General features: G+C 41.7%; 1 protein-coding gene across 6 annotated transcripts in view; it reads right to left on the reverse strand.

The window, feature by feature from the left end:
* The window catches only part of Glce (glucuronic acid epimerase), a 65,911-nt gene extending 54,511 nt beyond the window's left edge, over positions 1 to 11,400 (reverse strand). For 3 of the 6 annotated variants that reach the window (XM_087562785.1, XM_087562783.1, XM_087562781.1), the window contains exon 1: positions 11,116 to 11,354. The gene's annotated coding sequence lies outside the window, so the exon portion shown is untranslated. 6 annotated transcript variants of the gene reach the window in all.
* Between the last annotated feature and the right edge of the window lie 11,480 nt (positions 11,401 to 22,880).

The following is a 22,880-nucleotide window of genomic DNA, read 5'->3' on the forward strand; positions in this document are numbered from 1 at the left end:
GTGGTGCATTTTCTAAATTGACGATTGATATGGGAAGGCCCAGTTGACTGTGGGCAATGTCACTCCTGGGCTGATAGTCTTGAGTGCTATACAGAAAGCAGGCTGAGCAAGCCAGCAATCAGCATTTCTCCATGGCCTCTGTATTAGCTCCTACCATGCCTGAGTTCCTGCCTGACTTTTCTTCAAGATAGATTTACAAACTGTAGGATGAAATCAACCACTTCTTCCCCAAGTTGCTTTGGTGTTTTATTACAGCAAAAGAAACCCTAAGACATATCCCTGTAATTCCAGCACTTGAGCTGCTATAAGGAGATTGTGAGCCCAGCCTGGATTACAAAGTGCCAGACAGTGCACCAGTGAGACAAACATCAATAACAGAAGAAATAAATCACTGAGACAGACAACAGAAAATAATCTAAAAGTTATTATGTCAAGTGAAATAAGCTAGACCTCTCCTCTCCACATCACATAGTATCTGATTGATTACATAAATATAAAACTCCAGAAAATGCAAAACAACCTAGTGACAGAAGGCAGGCCAATGGTCTAAGGTGGTGGAATATGGGTATATGAAGAGGCATGACATTTAAAGATTACATTTAGACATTTCTGGAGGCGGTAAGTTTATTTGCAATCCTGAATACAAAGGTTTCCAAAAATTTATTAGACTGTACGTTTTAAATATGTGCAATTTATTGAATGTCAACTATACCTCAGTGAAGCTATTAAAAAAAGCAGGTGGACTCCCAATATAAACAGTGGTACTTCGTTTGATTGACATCATTTATATTCATCATATGCAACATAAGCAAAAGTAAATTACTGGGGCTGGGGATTTAGCTCAGTGGTAGAGCGCTTACCTAGGAAGCGCAAGGCCCTGGGTTCGGTCCCCAGCTCCGAAAAAAAAGAACCAAAAAAAAAAAAAAGTAAATTACTGCTTCTAATTCTGCTTTGAAACATTTTCCACTTTGCTTTCATTGTTATAGTTCAATTTGACAAGAAATGCCCTGATTCTTAGAATCTAGTATTTTTTTTTGCTTATGTATTTTAATGTACATGGGTATTTTGTCTGCATATACATCTGCACACCAGAAAGAGGCATTCGATTCCATGAGAATTACATGAGGCTACAGTTATAGATGGTTGTAAGACACAATGTGGGTACTGAAAATTAAATTCAGAACCTCGGAAAAGAGCAGCTAGTACTTTTAACTGCTGAGACATCTCTCCAGCCTCGGAAACTAACTATTATTTTTTGGTTTTTGGGGACAGGGTTTCTTTGTGTAGCCTTGACCACCTAGAACTCACTTTGTAGACCAGGCTAGACTCAAGAGATTCATCTTCCTCTGCCTCTCAAGTGCTGGAATTCAAGACATGTACCACCACTGCCTGATGAAACTAACATTCTTATCAATTGTTTTCAGATAAATCTCAGAAGTTAACTGTAATTGCTGGATGGTTTTGTGTGTCAACCTGATACAAGCTAGAGTCATCAAAGAGTCATGAGGAAATGCCTCCATGAGATCAAGCTGAAAGGCATTTTCAATTAGTGAAAGGGAAGGGCCTAGCCCACTGTGGGTGGTGTCATCCCTAGGCTGGTAGTCTTAGATTCTAGAAGAAAGCAAGCTGAGTAAGCCATGTGAGGCAAGTCAGTCAGCAGCACTCCTCCAAGGCCTCTGCATCAGTTCCTGCTTCTAGGTTCCCGCCCTGCTTGAGTTCCTGTCCTGACTTCCTTTGTGATGAACAGCAATGTGGAGGTGTAAGCTGAATCAACAGTCTCATCCCCAACTTGCTTCTTGGTTGAGGTATTTCATCTTAGCAATAGAAACACTAAGACAACAACCAAAACAACTAAAACAACTTTCTAGTTTTGGCAAACATTGTAAAATTGAGACAAAACTGAGAAATAAAATTAATGCAGATATGGAGAAACTGTAATCATCATCCAATTCTTCTATCTTAGATCTTGGGTGTATCCATATGGCTTCAGTCAGTCACTGATGTACTCACTAATACAACATATAGCATTGCTATCAATTAGACACTATTAAAGTGTTGGGAATAATAAGCAACAGGGTTCTGTGATAATAGAGGCAACTTAAGGGTCTACCCTCAAAGTCACTGGCTGACCTTAGAAGTTAAAATTATGTTACTTAACAATAAAGTTGAACTGAAGGTGGTGGTGCACATTTTTAGTACCAGCACTTGGGAAACAAATGCAGGTAGAACTCTGAGTTTGAGGTCAGCTTGGTCTACAGAGTAAGTTCCAGGACAGTCAAGGCTACATGGAGAAACCCAAGACCACCAGCCTCGGGATATCAACCAACCAACCAACCAACCAACCAACCAACCAACCAACCAATCAACCAAACGAACAAAACAATAAGGTTATGTGAACATAGCTTTTATTTGTGATATATACTGCAATTCCAAAAAGGACTTTAAAAGAAGTTTCCTGGGAAAAAAACTCTGAGTCACAACACCGGAAAGACCCTGTTTTCCAACAATATACACACTCCAGAGCTAAAATCCTTCATATATAACAGGTGTTCCCACCAAAAGTTGTTGAATTCCTTTTTCAAAACTCAGCCTGCATCTTTTGGTTTTGATAAATGGACAATTATGTAAGGTGCTAACATTAGGGGATGCCAAGATGGATATATGGTAAAAGTAGTTCTCTACACTATTCGATTTTACAAAAATATATACAATTTCAAAATAGAACACACCTTTAATGTGCACTTGGGAGGCAGAGATAGGCAGATCTCTGAGTTCCAGGCCAGCATGGTCTATAGAGATCCAGGACAGCCAGGGCTACACAGAGAAATCCTGTCTCAAAAAAGAAAAAAATGATCAAAAATAAATAAATAAATATAATTGAACATTAAGAAAAAAAGGAAGCATTTTCTATCTCTAACAAATTCTTTCTGTAAAACTCTCTAAATATTATATCTCTCTATTAGGCATAAATTCTTTAAGTGGTCCTTTTACTTTATAATCTTGAACAAGATATCTGATATTATCCCTACAGATCCAGAGTTACAAAACCAGAGTTTTCAGTAAATAGTTATCTCCAAATTTTAGAAATAGAAGACTTTTTTAAAAAACTTATTAACAAAGCAAGTATCTTCTCCCTAAACCATTACAACACAATTTTTTGTATAAAATATACAATTTCTGTATGACTTTTTTAAAGTTATATTTTATTATTTATGTTATTTATTATTTATTTCTGTGTATATGTGTGTGTGTGTCTACTTCTGTATGAGAGTATATGCGTGTGTGTCTAAGTGTTCATGAAAAGGTGTCAGATTTTCTGAAGCTGGAGTTAGTTTTAAACTACCTGACATGGGTCGTGAAAACTGAACATGGCCCTTTGCAAGTACTCTTAATTACTAAGCCATCTCTCCATTCCCCATCTGACTCTTACTGCACAAACCACTTATTCAGCAATCACATTTAAGTCAAGCTTAAAAGATCTTTGATGTATGATATAAATTACTTCTATATTATTAACATGAAAATCTTTAGAATGTATATTTAAAATGTTAATACTAAGGCTGATTAGCTTTTTAATTAGGCAAATGAGTTTAGAAAAATGATGACTTTTATTTGCAATTTTTCTATCTCAATCTCTCACTGTTAACCAAGAATATCATGAAAATTCTGCTAAAACTCTTTAACTGCAAGCAAAGAAGGACTAAAATGTCTAATATAGTTTTCCCCCTAAATGTTCTTCTGAATACTACCAAATACTTTTGTACTTTAATTTCTTTTAGGTATCAACTCTCTAATTTAAAAAAAAAAACTGTCCTATATCCCAGCAGTGGGCGGAACATGGACCCACAGCTTCCCTTCAAAGAACATAGGTCCGGAATCAGTACTAGAAACAGAAGTGCCACTGTCAAAGAATTGATCTAATAATAAAAAGAGCTATGGCCACTGTCTTATAGAAAATTACTGCCAAATGCTGCCAGATTCTGCTTTTCTTCCTTCTGGGCCACTAGCCAGATACTAATCATTTTTAGACCTTTCTTAATTTTGAGTACACAATATGATATACTATACCACATCTAAAGCAGATAGTATTTTAAATGAATGTTCTCTAAAATTTATCTCCTATTCTGATATATATATATATATGTATATGTATGTTCAGCCTTTACACATATGCATGGACACATACATGGACACATACATTATATAATACACATTTATTTGTACACATTTGCACACACATACATTACATACATAGTTAGTCTTCTATATTTCACTGGTTTCAACCAACCCAGGATTGGAAATATTAGAGGAGAAAATCCTACACTGAACATGTATGGATTTTTTTCTAATCATTACTTCCTAAAAATAGAGTCTGACACATATTTATATAGCTTTTACATTGTAGGAGGAGCTAATATAAGCAACCTAAAGAATACTGAAAATGGGCACTATACCACTTTGTATACAAGACTACTCATAGACACTGATAACTACTCCCTGAGCATGATGGGAAATGGATGTATACACATGAACATCTACTATCTGTAGAAGTACACACAATAACTTGAAGTAACAATGACTGCATTTAAAACTTAGGTCTTCGAAATTTTATAATTTTTTGCAATAACCATTCAAAAAAATTTTCCATTTAAGGGGAAAATGGGCCAGGAATGGTGGTGGTACACAATTTCATCTCGGCAGGGTCAGACAGATCTATAAGTTGGAGGCCAGACAACTCATATGAGTTGGGTACCACACAATGAGCTTCCCAGTTTAAAATATCCCCTAAAACAGTACTTGAGGAAATTTTTTAAAATCTTTTTTATAAATATTTTAACATGTAATTGTTCTTTTAAAAATCAGTTTATCATGCTCAATTTCATTATAATAAAAAATACAAAGTAAAATCTTTTTTTATCAAATTACAACTTAAAAAAAACTAATACTCAATTCTGGCAACATAGAGATTGGCATCTTTCCAGAAGCTCCAATGGGAATATATACCCTTTAAATCAGGGGGAAGGACTGAAATGAAAGCAAAAGACAAAGGCCTGAAGAGACAAGCCTTCTTTTTTTTTTTTTTTTTTTTTTTTGGTTCTTTTTTTCGGAGCTGGGGACCGAACCCAGGGCCTTGCGCTTCCTAGGTAAGCGCTCTACCACTGAGCTAAATCCCCAGCCCCGAGACAAGCCTTCTTCTAGGTAGAGTACCATCTGGACTCTGGAGATCATGCAGAGGGGTGACCCGCTACAAATACCTCATTGTCAGTCTAGAAATCTATATAAAGCCTTTGCAGCTCAGAATCTTTTATGTATACTCTATGTGTGCTTATGTGTTAAATATATTGAAATGAAAGTAACTACTGATTCTAGCCAAGAAATGAATCTACATGTCCACTAAAACACCATGTACAAAACTGTTATTCATAGCTGTGTTTTTAAGAGCTAAGAACTGTCAACAGCCCAAATATCCAAAGGCAGAATAGGTACATATGTCCACATGTAATGAAATAATATATAGACAAAAAATAAACTACTGCTAACTTAAAGAAAAATTAATTAAGCTGGGTCACACAAAAACTTGAGGTTAGTCTAGTCTACAAAGTGAGTTCCAGGACAAGCAGGGTTACACAGAGAAACCATGTCTTGAAAAACCAAACAAGCAAACAAATCAAACAAACAAAAAGAATGAATCTTACAGACACTAAGTTGAATAAAGAAAACCATTTAAAAAAGGCTTGCCTTTTTCTTAAATGAAATTCAAGAGCAGACAGCAAACACAATCTAGATTAATGGTGACGACATAGGCAGATTACCTTTGGAAAGTACTAACTAGAACAGGGAATGAAGAAGTTTTATGAAATCATATAGATATTCTGTAAATTTACCAGATTGGTGGTTACATGCATAAAAAATTCATTAAGCTAACCACTAAAAATCATTCCTGGGCTAAGAACCAGAAGACCAGTTCTCAATCTGTGGTTGAGGTCACATATCAGATATCCTACATATCAGATCTTTACATTACAACTCATAACAGTAGCAAAATTACAGTTCTGAAGTAGCAACAAAAATAAATTTATGGTTGGGGATCACCACAACATGAGGAACTGTGTTAAAGGGCTGTAGAGTTAGGAAAGTTAAATACTGGTCTGGAAGATGATATTATTCAAACACATACCCACACACTATGTCCCTTCAGGAAAGTGATTAGGTTTTATGTCGTTTGTAGCCTTTTTAGTTGACAGAGTTGGCACATATCAAAGCCCATAAGAGATTATTGATACCCCGATACTAATAACTCAGTAATCTGTGAAGCCTTTTGTTTTTTAAGGAAAAAAAGGGGGAAAAATAAAACAAGATTAGGGAAGTAGATAAATAAAGAAGTAAAGGCACTAAGGAGGTCCCGCATGACATGATCCAAGCTCAGGATTTTCTGAGTCATTTCCTAAGACTTTAAGATCCTCAGCATCACTTTTCTTGGGAGGGAAAAATCAGGCATCTAGTATTCCTTTAAAATAAGAGGGTTTTGTTTTTTGAGACCAAGTCTCACTATTTAGCCCAGATGACTTCAAATTCAAAATCCTTCTGCCTCAGCCTTCTTAGTGAAGGCTCATGGGTATTTGCCATCATTCCCAGCTCAAATAATAGATTCACATCAGTGCTCACAACTAGATTGGCATAAAATATATTATGAATAGGCTCTGTGATTCTGAGGAAGCTATTCAGCCACTACTGTATATATAATATCCTCATATACTAAAGCTTTATGGCTAGTCTTTAAAGTCAAAGTGATCACAAATTCTCCTTTTGAGAATTTGTGGGGGGAGAGGACAAGTACCAAATAGACAAACTTTATAACTTACTTCTTCCATTTATAAAATGAGTAAAATACCTATTAGTAATTTAAAACATTGAATAAGCAACCTAATTCAGAAAGCAGTGCAGTACTATGAAAAAGCATAGAACATAGTATAAATCAGACCTCTACACATACTCACTGTCTACTTCTTGGGAGGTAATGACTGAGAGCATGTTAATGTCAGAATTTGCTTTGAAAAATGAAAGGCAATCAACTGAAAGCAACTATGAAGCCAATGTTCACACACACACACACACACACACACACACACACACACACACACACACACACATTAGCAAACACTGTTTTCCATGTAAGAAGCAGTCAAGGTACAGCACCTATCAATCACCCATGTCCAGGACTGGAAAGTTGGCATCCCACCCAGCAATCCAAGAGCTAAGGAAGAGTAGTTGCCTCAAATTCCACAGGACTTTCCTGTACATTTTTCTGTACAGTCTTAACTCCTATTGTACTGGAAGTCTCACTTAATTTGAGGCTAAGAACTACAGTTCTAGTATCAGTGTGTGGGTAAGGCATGTAAAGATAATCTAGAAGAAGCTGAGTTTAGGAGAGTAGGACAAGTCTGACATGTGTGGTTAAGTAATCTTGAACATTTGGTTTCTAGATTTCAAACATGTAAGTAGAGAGCCACATATGTGTAAACGAAAAAGAGGGATGGAAAAAAAAACTACTTGAATCTAGAAAAAGATACAATTACAGCAAAAAAATAAACTTACAAAGGAATGAACAAGAATACCTAAGCTAATAACCCAGGGAGGGGGAAGAAAGGCCAGAGAGGATAGATCTAAAATGCACAGTGTGAAGTAGAATGAAAAATCAGTAGTCTTTACGGCAGCCAGCCAGAGAAGGCATGCTAAGCAGTGGAAAGAATCTAACTGCAGGCTGAGTCAAGGAAACAGGATGGTTCTTTCAGTAAGCAGCTCTCATTAGTGCAACTGGAGCTTGAGGTTTACGGTGGAGAAAATGCAGATGAGTCAAAGGGATGATGAAAGGCCTTGTAATGACAGTTAGGACTAAATCCTGGAGCTGAAGAACAATGGGTATTAAGTAAGGCGCAACAAACAGATCTACATTATGCTGAAAGCAGTGTAAGGATGGAATTCAGGGGCAAGCCTAGGGCAACAGCTCACTCATTCTACCCCAAAATTAAATAAGAGCCGAACATTACTGTATGGGTATTTTGTCACATAGTAAGGGATCAGATACCAAAAAAAAAAAAAAAAAAAAAATGCTAAAAATAAGACCTTTGTATTATGTGAAACTAAGTTATCCAAAGAAAAGCATTTACCTTCATGAATGTGTATTCTGGAATTAAATACTTTCTATGAAGAAGTCTCTGAAGTCATATATATGGAAGTATATATATATAATATATATTATATAGAACAAGTTATATCCTATATATAGAACGAGCCACTTGTTCTCCTTGCTTTTCTATGTGTCACATTCTAGACTCTGCAACACAAAAGCTGACACAGTACAATCCCTGGAACTGAGTGTGTACGAAGTGTTGACCAGGCTTTTCTTGCATCCATTATTTACACAGGGAACCAAGGCCCTGAGAGACCAGGAATTATCAACGGTCATACTATTAGCAGTAGTGATATTAGAATGCATGCCTCACAATTCCCTTTCTAGAAACTGCTTTAGTATATAACATTGTGGTTCTAGAATTTTGAATAATCCAAAACCCACTTTGGTACTCTCATTTTCAGCATTGTAATAATGAAACTATAAAACTACTTTTATGGTTCATATGACTCACAAGAAAAACACAACCATTAAATGTGCCTATGTTTGATCAAAGAATAAAAAAATCTTTCTGGTCAGCACAAGAGCACATGTGCACACACGCGCACACGCACGCACATACTTTATGTATAATCAAATACCTAGTATCTTGAAATATTTTAACATTTAGCTATACATGTTTTTGTCTTCTGCTCTCACTTGTCCATCTACCTCTCATAATTTTTAGGTAACAGAAATAGCTTTGTTTTTCATTAGTACAAACAGGCAAATGGGCAACACTGACAAAAGCCTATAAATACTGCATAGTTTACAAGTTTGTAGTGTACAAAATGTTTTCATTTTTGGATTTATCTAATGTTCATGTGATCAACACATCTCACTGAAATGATTTCAAGGACTATTAAAGTTTAAAATCAGACAGCTCTCTACCATCCATTCCCCCTCCTAAGTACACCTGCAAACATGGTAAGTGCCATTTGTGTTTCCACAGGCTTTCTTCATGCTTACATCACAAAAACATTTTCAAAGAGGCAACATTTACTTAATGTTCAAACTGTACTGATCATAAATAATTTTTGAAGGTATAGAACTGGGCTTCTGGTTAGCTCAATAGATGTCAATTATTACTTGGGGATTATTTAAGGAAAAAAATGCTGATTCCCAAGGATACTGTTTTCTTCATCAGTATCGAAATGTTATGGTTTTATTTATCTGTTGCTTCCTTCTCCACATAGGATGCATTACTGTAATCACAGCATCATGGCACCTAATAGATGATCCTGTCTTTGCTGATGGGTTAATCTATGTTTATTTCATTAAAAAAGGAAAGAAGGAAGGAAAGAAAGAAGGACGGAAGGAAGAAAATTAATTGGAGCTTCTTAAATTTGGCTACTTTGTCATTTGTCTTTCTCTCAAAAAAACATTTTGAAAATGAAAATCTACCTGAGTTTTGATCAAAACTGGTAAAAAAAAAAAAATCCCATATTTTGGTGTCAGAAAATGAAAGCCAATCTACTACCCAGCCCCAAAGCCCAATTATCACTACAGTACATTCCTTTGTTTTTATGATTGCGAAATTCAAACTTTTAATAACTTGTTCCCAATCGTTCTGATTAAAAAGACAGAAGAAACTGTCTTTTTAAAAAAACTGACAAGAAAAGGACTGGCAAAGCAAAGATACTTCAATTTGCCTGCTTATATCATATTTTCTGTTTATAAGCACTTCAGCAATGTTTCCTTACACTAAGGTGACATTAGAATGCTTAACCAGGAGAATTCTCGGGCAAATGCAGACATTCTGACACACATTTTTAAACCAGTCACAGTCAGATACCTATAAGTCATTTTAAGTTCCACCTAAGTCTGGCAGAGTCTTCAAGAACTCTCTAAGATTCAAAGCACGGTAAAACTGATGCACTAGGATTCTCCAAAAGAGCTCTATAGGACACCCTTAACAGGTTGCCAATGACGCTTTTGCAGAAATCTGGACTTGAGACCATATATATATGTGTGATACTTTTTTTTAAAGTTCCCCCCTCTTCCACAAATGCTTTAAAAAGGATGCTTCCTGGCACTACCTAACACCCAGACAAATTCAGGACAGATTTAAAACCATGCAGGACCATTAAATACTACCTAGAACAGAAAGCCCAAATCGTACAGCCGCCCCTACTCTCAGGAGCTAAATCCTCAACTTCGGTATCGCTCCTAAAAAGATCACAGCTTGGGCGACACCAGCGCGTCCCCAAAGGTATCCTGGGCAAAGAAAAGAAAACTGCAGAACAAACCCACTGTGTCTCCAACTAGGCAACTGCCCCGATCAATCGTCCAACTAAGCATTGAGTTAAATCTCATCTAGAGAGAAAGAGACCAGATCGAAACCGTTAGATACCGAAAGCTACAAGCAGTGCCATGGGGTGGCTCCTGAAACCGGGTCTGGCACCCCTGGAGACTCAGAGATCGCTGAGCCGCGCCCACACGGCAAGATCATTCTCCTAGTCGCCCTAAAAAGAATGGGGACCATCACGCACAGTTACCGCCCCCCTCTGGGCGAAACAGAAACCCCAATACAAATGCTGATTTCCCCGTGCACGCTTCTCGCCCCCACCCACACCCACCCAGTTCGTTTCTGCCCGGGAGGGACCCGGGCATGGTCTTATCACCCCAAGGCGACCTTAAACAAACCCAGGTCTTTGGAACCCTGACATCCTCCTGCTTTACCTCAAGAATGCAAAGGGGACCCCTCCCCGCTCATAGGGCTCCCTGTGCCCTCCGGACAAGGCTAAACTGTATCCTGAGCCCCCCAACTGCACGGGATCGCCAGAAACCATCTCCAAGTCCCAGAACCGCGTTATGCCAGCACACGGGCTCTCAGGACACAGGAAGCGCTCTTGCGACCCCAGAGACCCGGGACGGTCTGGGCAGCCACCCACCCCCACCCCCAAGCCAAACGAGCCCCGGGACCCCGGCCCCCGCCGCCTCACCAAGATACCCGCACTCAAAGCGCCTCACATCCCGGGAGCCGCCCCCGTCGCGAGCCCGCTTGCCGTGGCCGCTCTGGGTCGCCTCCTCAGCCACGACACGCCGAGCTCCCTCACCTGAGGCGCATTGGCGGACGAGCGACCCCCAGAGCCCTGAGGAAAACTGAAGCGGGCGGCGGAGACACGGCGGCCCAGGCCTGCGTTGCCGCAGCTCCAGCCTCTCGGCGAGGAAGCGCTCGTGTGAGGAGAGCCCGCCCGCTCGGCGCGCTACCGGGGAGCGGAGCCGCTGCCGTGCCCGCGGCTCTTCCCGCGAGATCCCAGCCACGGTGAGGGGCGAGGCCATGCCGGGGAGGAGGGGGCGAGGAGGAGGCTTCTCGAGTGGCAGCCCCTTAAGCCTGTTAGCGGCGGCGTGGAAGGCGGGGCCACCAAGAGGAGGCGCCCTACTGAAGGGCGGGGCCATGCTGAGGGGCGGAGAGTCCTCGAATGACAGTCTCGAAAACCTGTCAGCGGCGGCAGCGCAGGAGGCGGGACTGACAATCTCCTGTGACCAATTGCAAAAGAGTAAAGCTAATTCTCCCCGCCTCTCATCAATAAATTGTGGGCAAAGGTGTTGCTGGCCCGAAGTCTGGAGACCTGGGCAGTTTCAAAGGTATTTTAGATGACGTAGTTTGGGCAAAGTTTGGTCTTTCTCGGCCGCCGTAGAGACACTTAGCTGAAAAGCTGAATTTAATATTGCTTAAACTGAGGAGCTGTTACCTTCGTTTACACAGCTACCTGAAGGGAGCAGGGAAGTCCCATCTACCAGCCTGAAGATTTACAGCCTTCGTTTACTCACTTCTCTCTCCCCCTTTAATGTAGATTTCCCCCATTTCGACCTCTCTTCAGTTTTTATTTCAAACAGGGCGGTATTGTCACGTATGCTTTAAGCTCCAACCCAGCATATCTGGCCTAACAAAGGACCCTTCTAATTCATTTGTGCATTCAATGTAAAAAGTCTTCTTCCACAAGGGTCAAAAAGCGAAATCTCAGATGAGTACTAACCTAACAAGTCCGAGAAGTACATGAGAACTTGTATCTTTGCAGACCCTAGGGCCCAGTAATGTTTAGCACAGGTGGGGTATTCAATAACTGGACTGGCCTCAGAAACGGGGCTTTCCTAGCCTTTCGTTTATAATGGCAGCCATTGCCCCTCTCACTTAAGTCCCTCCTCTCATTATTATGCCTACAGTTAGCTTTCCTTCACCCTCCCCTAGTCTCCCTTGCCCACAGCAAAAAGTAGCCTTACTCTTTTTCAAGGTTACCTCCTGCCCTTGTGCACTGGACCTCAGCCTGCCCAGACTGTTCACTCTGCTCCCCCCATTACCAATTTCTAACTCTTTTATCCCCAGAATACATTCAGTATCCCCTATTCTTTGAACAGAACAAAACTTCCCTGCCCATTCTGTTCACTAAAGCTACCCTGAGAATCCCAGGTCTTGAGAACATTAAAGTATATTGTGGTCCCCACCTTCTCATCCCTTATTTCCCCTACTACAATGCCGCTTTTGCCCAGACAATCTGCTGCTCTCCCAACAGTTTCAAAAGACCTGTCTCCTAATAGACAAATAGTCTATTTGGTAGGATGTTTTCCCCAATGGCCTCTCTGAAGCCCATTGACAGTGCTCAGGAGCTCAGGATATCTTCCTTTAGCACTTGCCTGTGTGTTTTTAAAATTCTTTAGCTACTTTTTAAAAAGTCCCCTCTCCTAGTTTGAAAATGGTTGAATATTGATGACTCCTTATCTTATTGCACACCTTGTGCATAATAAGAAAAAATGTCCACACACCACTGCACACTCTGAGAACCACAAATTGGTTCAGACAAAAGCTGTTAGAAAAATCCAGAGGGAAGAGAGGCGGCTGTAAAGCTTGAGCTGGGTGGTAAAATACTAAGTTGGCCCATATAAATTAAAAGCAGAAATGGAAGCCTTTCAGAGAAAAATAATATAAACCAGAGCAAAGATAAAAAGCCTGTGAGCTGAGCCCGGCTGCAAGCTGGATGGTTCGGTAAATAGATCTCCGCAGAAGCCGGGTGGGGGTGGGAGGCAAGATCAGAAAGGAGCCAGCTAGTGAAAGGCTTTGAATACCAAGCCACAGTAATTGCACTTGATTTGCTGTTAAATGGGAAACCTGAACAAATCCAAATATTTGTAGGGGATATAAGGAAGCTAAGCTGTAAGGAAGCACTTCTACCACGTGTGTGTGTACACATATATATGTGTATATATATACATATATATAGAGAGAAACATAAAACAAGTCAACATTCTATGAAAAAATTTTAAAACATACCTTTTTTTTCTTAACAAATGTACTTGGTAAAGTGGATGTCCAGGTTGGGATTTAAAATGCTGTTAACAGGGTTGGGGATTTAGCTCAGTGGTAGAGCGCTTGCCTAGCAAGCGCAAAGCCCTGAGTTCGGTCCCCAGCTCCGAAAAAAAAAGAAAAAAAAATGCTGTTAACAGGGTGAGAGTCTCAGAGTCCTCTGCTGGAACTGGACAGGTTAAAGAGAGCAGACATAAAGAGGCCCTTCTCACAACACATCCTCCAGCCCCTTGTGAACATTGACATTGATTATCAACCTAACGGGACTCGAGAAGCTCCTGGAAGGCAAGCCTCTGGCCATGTCTGTGAGCATTGCTCTAGATTGGAGATGGAAGAGCTAACCTAAATGTGGGTGGCACCACTTCCTAGGTGGGCCCCTAGAATACATAAAGGAAAAAACAGAAGAGTGCCAGCATCATCTCTCCTCGCTTCCAAACTGTGGGTGCAGGGCAGCCAGTTGACTCAAGCTGTTAGGGCCACTGTCACTCCCACCCATACTGGATTGTACCCTCTGTGAGTCGGATATTTTGGTTCAGCAATATTTAAAGTAACCAGTACATTGGACCAGGGCCACACTGCAGAGGAGCTGCCACTCTGGGGACACTCAGGCTCACCTATCCAAGCTTCTTTCCTACTTTGCCCACTCTAACCTTTCGACAAGCACGTCACAAGTGCAGGGATGGAGCCAGAATGATAGCTCAGCTTATAAAAAAGCACCTGCAGGACTCCAGAATGATAGGAGAAAATTCGACTCCTGAAAGCTGTCCTCTGACCTCCACACATGAGCTGTGGTACATGTGCACACACACACACACACACACACACACACACACACACACACACACAAATCATACACACTAATGAATACATTAGGAAAAGCCCACATAGGCCTTGGAAATGGGCTCAGAGCCATTTGAGTGGACAATTCTGGGTACTTGGCGAGAGAGATTTACCACAGTACAGTGAACTAAATAGGTTTATGAACACACACCTCTTAGCTTAATGGATCCCTGTTCCTTATGTAGAGGAGGGCAGTGCAGAATCCTTTAAAGGCAGGTCCCTTTAAAGAGAGGATTAGCAGAGCTGAGACGTCTCTTAGGAGTGATGAGTCCTACCAACTTATATCTTGAAGAATAAATCCATGTGTTCTCTATGTTCCCACGAACTTGGCCCTCATTCTGTTGTCTCAGAAGCAGGAATGTACTAAAAGAAAACTGCACTCTTGACTCCACACACACATGGATGCTCTTCTCTCTAACGCTCCAGTTTCATGGATTGGGACACTCCATTGTGTCTCTCAATCATTAGTGTATCAGAAATCTGCTGAGAAAATTGAACAGAGATGAAGTGCTCTCAGCCAGAGGGGCATCCAACCTCAGAGCACTTTGTGTTTGACTTCTAAATAAAAAAGCGTTGGAAGTCAAAAGCTCTGACAGAGGCTGTGTGTGAAGGGCACACAGGGAGGGTGAGTGCTGAAAAGGCAGAAAGCCATCGTAGATTGGGGCCCCTCTCCCACCATCTGTCTTTACTGCATGATGCATCCGTCTGTGGCCTGACAGTCATCTCTGTTCCCACAACCTCTCCATCTGGTACCAAGAGCTTTCTTCCTTGTGTTTTGCTCTTAGAGGCACAGCAGGACCAGAGCCACCTTGGTCTCCGTTTAGAGATCAAAGTATAGAATTCCACTCAAGGGTTCTGCCACTTGGCAGTGGTTTGAGGGTGATTTTAGCAGGTGGATTTGGGACTTGCTTGATCCTGGCACTGGGGTCTCTGCTCATAGCCTTCTCACTACCATCTGTGATTGGTGTTTGCCAACCAGCAGTAGGAGAGAACCAGCCTGCTTCTTCCTGAGGTCACACCCTCTGCAGCCTGTGTCCTGACCTAGTAGTCTGAGTGACTACAAGTGAACACTTCTATCCTTGTTGGCAGGGATGCTTCACTACCTCCTGGCTAACCTCATCTTCACAAAGACCATACAAGACAGTATTCCTCAGAAAGCTGGAAGAGATGGCTCACCTGTAAAGAGCACTTGTTATTCTTGCAGAGGGCCCGGGCTCAGTTTCTAGCACCCACATGGAGGCTTGCAACCTGCCGCAACTTCAGTCCTATAGGATCCCATGAGGTCTTCTGGCTTCCGTGGCCACTGCATGCATGTGAGGCACACGTATGTGCAAGCAAAACACTCATAAGCATGACGATAAAATGAGGTTTTTATTTTTTTAAGTTGGAAGAAGAAACCCAGTTGTCAGATCCAACTTCTACCCTATTTGGTTAGGTTAGGAGGCTGAAATTCAGCCTTCTGACTTTGCTGTGTGGTTGCAGGTTGTGTGATCGTTTGTTGAAGAGAAGCCACAGAGGGGGTTAGCCCAACAATGGACCATTCTGATGGAAAGGCCAAGAGTCTGGTAGTTGTTTGGTGCATGAGGCTAGATGCATTAGCCGATCTTCAGACATCACTGGAATCTACCTCCCAAAATGGGCTGGCTCTAATAATACCAAAAACCAAATGCCTCAGCAACAAGATAGATGAACTTGCTTTAGACTGACTGACAGCAAACAGGCAAAAAAGAGCTCCCTCCTTCCGACCACTGCCACCAGAAGGTGTGACCCAGGTTTGGGGAGGATCTTCCCACCTTGAACGATGCAATCAAAAGCCAGGTGTAGTGGCACATACCAGTAACCCCAGTGCCCAGGAGGCAGAAGCAGGCAGGTGTCTGTGAGTTTGGGGCCAGCCTGATCTACACAGGATAGCCCAGTGCTGTATAGTGAGACCCTGTCTTGAAAGAAAATAAAACTCCAGTCCTTTATGTATATGCACCTCTGCTTGCTTTTTAGTTGATTCCAATTTGTAGACAATTGTGATTAGCCATCACAGGAGACTGCAGCTTGGCCTAACTTCATAAGAGATGAGTCAGGACCACCTAGGGAAAGTCTCTCCTAGTTCCACATAGACCCTATGAGATAATACATGTCTGGGTTTGAAAATTCTGGAGCATTTATTATGCAGCAAATCTGTAGCCACAGTAGTTGTTAAGAGTAGTTGGATCAGTCCCTACCCATGCACAGAAATCTACCTTCCCACAGCACTGGACACCTAAAAAGAAGGACAACGGAGCAGCAGCCACAACTCACTGCATATAAAATGCAAAGGTCTCTAAGCCCATAAAGAGTAGAAGAAGCCCTTTATTGATGGACACAATGATTCTGGTGCCTTAAAATCCAGGCCCTGAAGAGCATTACAGCAATTGGAGAGACAGCAAGTATGGAGCCATTTGGAGCAGTTAATAGTAGCTCTTCAGCTGTAGGGGAACTGTTTTCTCCCAAACACTTAGATCATTCCACAAACCCACCACTTTCAGCCAATCTTGTGGAAAATACATGTTTCTTGAATACAGAGGGGAGAAAGCATCCTCTTACCCATCCAAATTATCCCAGAATAAAAAGTTGAGAGCTCTATCTATATAGAGCCCCTATCAAAAGAAAAGTGACATTTTGAGGACATTAAGTGTTCAGACAAGTACAAGCCTTGCTTGACAGCAAGAAGATTGAAATTGTTTCTGAATATGCTAGTATGTCTCTGAATTAACACACAATGAATTAAAATTCAGGAAGAATTGGTTTCTCTAAAAATGAGGCAAGATGGCTTAGCATATCAAGGCTTGATACCAAGCCTAATGACCCAAGTTCAATCCCAGGACCTGCATGGTGGAAAGAGAGAACTGAGTCCACAAAATTGTTCTCATCAAACATAGGCTCCAGCATGAACTACCCCCTCCATTATCTATCTAATTTTAAGGAGAAAATTCATATAAAAAGAAAACCATTCAGCCAAGTTATACACTTGCACAATAAACTGCACTTTTCACATATAAGAGACATAGAGATCGGCCATACACATAGACCATTTACAAACTGACTAACAGTTAACTTACAGCTAAGGAAATGCATCTGAATACATTCACATCTCCATGACTCAGATGTGTGGTAGACATCCTATGGCTTTTAGCAATGAGGACAAAAGTTAATTCTTTAGACCACAAGATCCTAGAAAAAAAAAATCTTTGCTTCCTTCAGTACCTCACGGTCAAATATAAACAACAAATACACAAGGGTAGAGCATCATGAAGAATAGGGGCAGGAGAGAAGCAAACAAAACCAACACAGTTGCTGCCGAAGAAAGAAAAGGAACAGATAGAGGGCTTTCCCATAAGCAGCCAAACCTTCCACTCCTGAAACCTGTGGGGCTAATCCTACAGACTTCATGAAAGAGTGATTTTCCACCAGGTGATCAGGGTCCCGCTATTGGAACAGAATGGGAATTTCAACCTTTGGAATGGAGGGCATGGCATAGCAAAGTTGATCATGAACTCCTGATCTTCCTGCCTCTGAAGTGCTGGGATTACAGATTTGCATCACCATATCTAATTTATGGGGTGCTGGGGTTCAGACCCAGGGCTTTGTGGATGTTTGGCAAGCACTCTATGGCTGAGCTACACTGTAGCTCTTGGGATGGGTGGAAGCATGATGCACAGAAAGGTGTGGGTATGGGTGCTTCTTGTTGAAATAAACAATGCAGAAGACCTTTTTCAAGACCATGAGAAAGGACACACGACTCTGTGAAGAATAATAAATACTGAAATGCAGGTCAGGATCAGATTGCAGACAAATTCAAGTCCAAGTCACCAGAGGCTTTAAAGCTGAGAGTGACCTGGTTAACCCCGTGCCCAGAGTAGCCAGTGTGATCTCACAAGTTGGCTTGAAGTGGGGACCTCCCAGGAATGAGTCAATGAGGGTAGACCAAGAACAAATTCCTCCTGAGACGTGCGACTTCAACTGTAGGTGATCCCTTAGCAAGGCCCAGTGATCAGCATTTCAGTAGATATGAGAACTCTCATGTCCAGATTTCGTGATTGAATCTTAGAAAAATAATTCTCAAGATTGGTCATGTACACCTTCCACAGATGTTTACTTTGAGCCCAACATTCAAATGGGAATTTGATGAAATAAGCAAAGACTGATATCATTGGGGCATACGTCCACAAAATAAATAATGGTACATGCTGTGAGAGTACAACTATGGTACATGCTATGAGAGTACAACTATGGTACATGCTATGAGAATTACTGAATACTATGAAATCACATGCCAGGGCACCTATCCAAATCCCATGAGTGTTTGAGGATCAGAGAGAATGTCCCAGCACAAATGGCAGTTAGGGTAATTCTGAGGCAGGAATAGGAGTTAAATGTGGTGGAGGGTGGATAATGGGTAATTCACTCCAGAAGCATGGGCTAAGATTAGATGCTGCTTCATCAGAGGTGTGAAAAATCCCAGCGTGGCTTTTCTCCAGAGATGAGAAACATGTCAGAAGACTTAGGTGGGACGCAACAGGTTATCAGTTTCTCTGTGTTGTCAAGCTGAGAGCAATACTAACATGTTGTAGTTGAGGTCCTTCCTGCAATTCCATTTGTTGTTTGGATCGCACACACGAAGACACCAACAAAGGGCCAATCTCATTTATAGTCTAAGTGGGTGGTCAAAATCCAACAGATGGTTGGAGGTAAAGATTATGTGGGAAGTCTTCTGCCTTGAAACTCTCTCCTCTGCAGATCGATGACTGCATTCATTTGACACAACAGTAAACACAAAATGGAAAATAGTAATTCTTCTAAGAAGAGCAACACGGCCACTCACGTTTGCACCAAAGTACAAACAACTCGTGAACTTTCTTCCTTGAGAATAGGTTGTTACGTGACACAGACCTTTCCTGGGGAGATACCATACACACACACACACACACACACACACACACACATGTACAACATGTGGGCACTCTAGATAGGGAACCCATCACAGACCAAAATTAATGATTGCACTGAAGTCCAATTTGGAAAACCAATGAGTTTGCACTAGGGTTACTACAAAGGCTATGGGTGAGGGGAGAAAATTCAAAGCAGCTGAACCATGAGAAAGCCCACCCATGAGTAAGGGACCCACCAAAGTGCCAACCCTGGAGTTCTCTGCACAGCTTACAGGCGATTCTGCAACCCTGTTGGCCACAGTCTTCTCCCAGCTGCCTTAGTCTTTTTGTAAAACTGGGAAAGGGCCTTTGAGAATTTTCACTTTTCCAGACTTGTGACCTTGTGTCTACTTCCTGAATCTCCAGAGCCTCTCCCTCCCTCCTATAGGGAAAGGCTCCATTCTGAGGAAATTACCATCTAGCACAGGTGTGCAACTCACAGAAGAATAGCTAGGGAGGGATCTGGTGCCTAATGTAGGAACAAAGGGAAATCCTAGAGATGGGTAGGAGGCATACAGTGAGAACACTTCTGGCATTGGAGAGGATGCCTAGTTCCTAGCACATGTTTGGCAGAGATTTGCAGGAAGAAATGAAATCAAGAAATAAAGAAGGCGGGGGCTGGAGAGATGGCTCAGTGGTTAAGAGCACTGACTGCTCTTCCAGAGGTCCTGAGTTCAATTCCCAGCAACCACATGGTGGCTCACAACCATCTGTAATGAGATCGGATGCCCTCTTCTGGTGTGTCTGAAGAGAGTGACAGTGTACTCACATGCATTAAATAAAGAAATCTTTTTTAAAAAAAAAAAGAAGGCTTGGCTTGTGTTTTGGGTTTTTAAAAAATTGCCTTTCTTCTCCCCGAGCCCATATACATCATCATATATAATCAACTCTCTGTATCCTGATTCTACATCCATGGATGCAACCATCCATGCATCAAAAACATATGGGAGAAATTTGAGTCCATACTGAACATAAATAGACTCTTTTTTCTTGCTCTCACTCCCTGAACAACGCTGTGTGACACCTATTCACATGACATGGACATAGTATTACTCATTGCACAGCATCTAGAGATGAAGTGCTTGGGAGTGCTTGTCTGTATGCACTATTCTGTTTATATGAAGTTCATGGAAAGGAATGCAGACACTTTCTGGAAGTCTTCAAGGTAAATATCTAAGAATTCCTGACTCCCCAACTACAGGATCAGATGGCTTTGCCTTCCAATGAGGAAGATACACAGCTTTTCTCCAAGAAGGATGGAACCTGAGAATAGATAGGCAATGTGAGAATCCTGAAAGACCATTGGGGTAGGGACTGTGGGCAGACACTAAAGGATTCAATGCCAGCACCCAGACTATGGTGATCCTGTCACTGAGGACTCACTTGAAAGAGTCATCTCCATTTTCTGGCATACATTTAAAAGCCTTTGGGTTAAATTGTTCATTAGCAACTGTGGTGGTTTGAATAAGGAATGTCTCCAGTAGGAATGTTTATGTATTATGAATGCTTTCCCCAGAACCCAGTAATGGTTAAGGAGGTTATATAATCTTTAGGAGATGAAGCCTTGCTAAAGCAAGTATGCTACTGGGACCAGCTTTATAGCCTTGCTGTAGGGAGTGGTTCTGATCAGGAATCTGCCTGTGATCATTGACGGTCCTATTCTCCAATTGGTTCTTGATCATCATATAAAGCTGCCAGCGGCCAATGGCTGGGCAGAACAGGCAAGAGTTCCAGGTTCCCATAGGCAAGCTAGGAGACACAGGAGGGGAAAAGAGTATTCACCATACTTCAGGGCAGAGAGTCACCAGCCATGTGAGATCTCGAGTAGAGTGACCATTGCCTGCTTCCCCAGGCAGGAGATTAGAAATGCAACTAAGCTGAGGGCAGATGTAGGGTGTTGCACAGGGAGTAACTGAAAAGGCACACTAGCCTAGCCACAGGAGGCTTAGAAGAGCCCAGCCACTAAACCACACTAGCTATGGGAGACTTAAAAGAGCCTAGCTGCTGAGCCATAAGGCAGGTTAAAAGTGAGCTCTCTCTCTCTCTCTCTCTCTCTCTCTCTCTCTCTCTCTCTCTCTCTCTCTCTCTCTCTCTGTGTGTGTGTGTGTGTGTGTGTGTGTTTCATCTGCAGATCCAAGGGAACCAGGGAGTGTCTGGTAGCTCAGTCTACCCAGAGCTTAAAGCAGGGTAGTAGAAACTACACATTACACCATGCCTCCTTCTCCCCTTTCTATGTGTAAAGGAAGAAATGCAATCTCCCAGCTTCCTCTGCCACTATGCCACACCCTCCCTAACATGATGGAATTTATCTTTCTGGAACCATAGCTAAAATAAACCCTTTCTTCCTTAAGTTGCTTTTGGTCATGGTGTTTTATTACAGCCACAGAAAAGCAACTAACACAGCGGCCCCCCAGAGATTTGGTTTAAACAGCCACAAAGAATCACTGCCACTGACTGAGTGCGCCTGCATCTGAGGACTTTTTTTCTCATGACAGAAAAGTAAGAAAGGCTGATTTTGCATAATGGAGAACAGGTTCTCCTTTTCTTTCCATACCATATAAAAGACCTCTCTCTCTCTCTCTCTCTCTCTCTCTCTCTCTCTCTCTCTCTCTGATGCACATTTTGACTAAAATATCCCTCTTCTGTATTCTTCCAACTGTCACGAAGAATGAAAAAAAAACTTGTGGAATAATATAGTAAAGTTGTGGTGTTAATAGGTTAATGTTAACTTACCTCTCACTGATTTTAAATTAATCACTGGGGGAAACAGTAAGTTGCTTAATGAAAGTGCTGTCCTCATTAAAGAGTACTGAGGACCAGGACACTTCCCTGAGAACCAGCACAGGATATGTGCTCATAACAACCCCAGCATTTTGAAGGTTTCATGATTGAAGGCTCTAAAATTCAATTTTGTGATTATATATCTGCAAAGTAAGACCCATGTTAACGATGATTCCGTCCCTCTAGTGTGTTCTAAAGATGGTTTCCATGGAGATCTACATTGTTTGGTCTAAAGTTTTGCTCACACATTGTTTTTCTCCTGCATCTGGATATTTGGAGAGCATCTATCATTTGGGTATCTTCTCTCAGAACAAATCCCCAGGGTGGGGGAGAGGAAAATATTGCTGGGAAGACATGAAAGCCTGTCACTCATCAGGAAGAGCTCAATGTGTAAAAGTATACAGGACTTGAGGGATTCTAAGTGACCTTCCCTCTGGAACTCATCTCTTGCTCAGGTATCAATCGAGGAGACAAAAGCCCGGGTTCATATCCCTTGCCACATTTTCTTAGATGTCTTTTCTGGTGTTTGGACCTTTCTGGACTAGACTGAAACCAGGGTGGGAGGCGTGCTGGACTGGGAGGAGAGGGCCCTTAGACAAAAGATGCTTCCACTGTGTGCCAGAGGCAAAGCTGTGCCTGCCTCTTATCATTGAGTCCCCTGTGGAATTCAGGACATTGCATTGCTTAGGGGAGGCTTGGCTAGTTTCAAGCCAGTGATGAGAATAGAGGCATTAATGCTGCTTCTCCGTCAGCCCCTAGGATCTCCTGAGGTATCCTCTGCTGTCTCAGTCATCCACTGCCTGCCTGACCTACTGGCCATCTG

This window comes from Rattus norvegicus, chromosome 8 (genome assembly GCF_021556685.1).
Source record: "Rattus norvegicus strain SHRSP/BbbUtx chromosome 8, alternate assembly SHRSP_T2T, whole genome shotgun sequence".
Classification (NCBI taxonomy): Eukaryota; Metazoa; Chordata; class Mammalia; order Rodentia; family Muridae; genus Rattus; species Rattus norvegicus.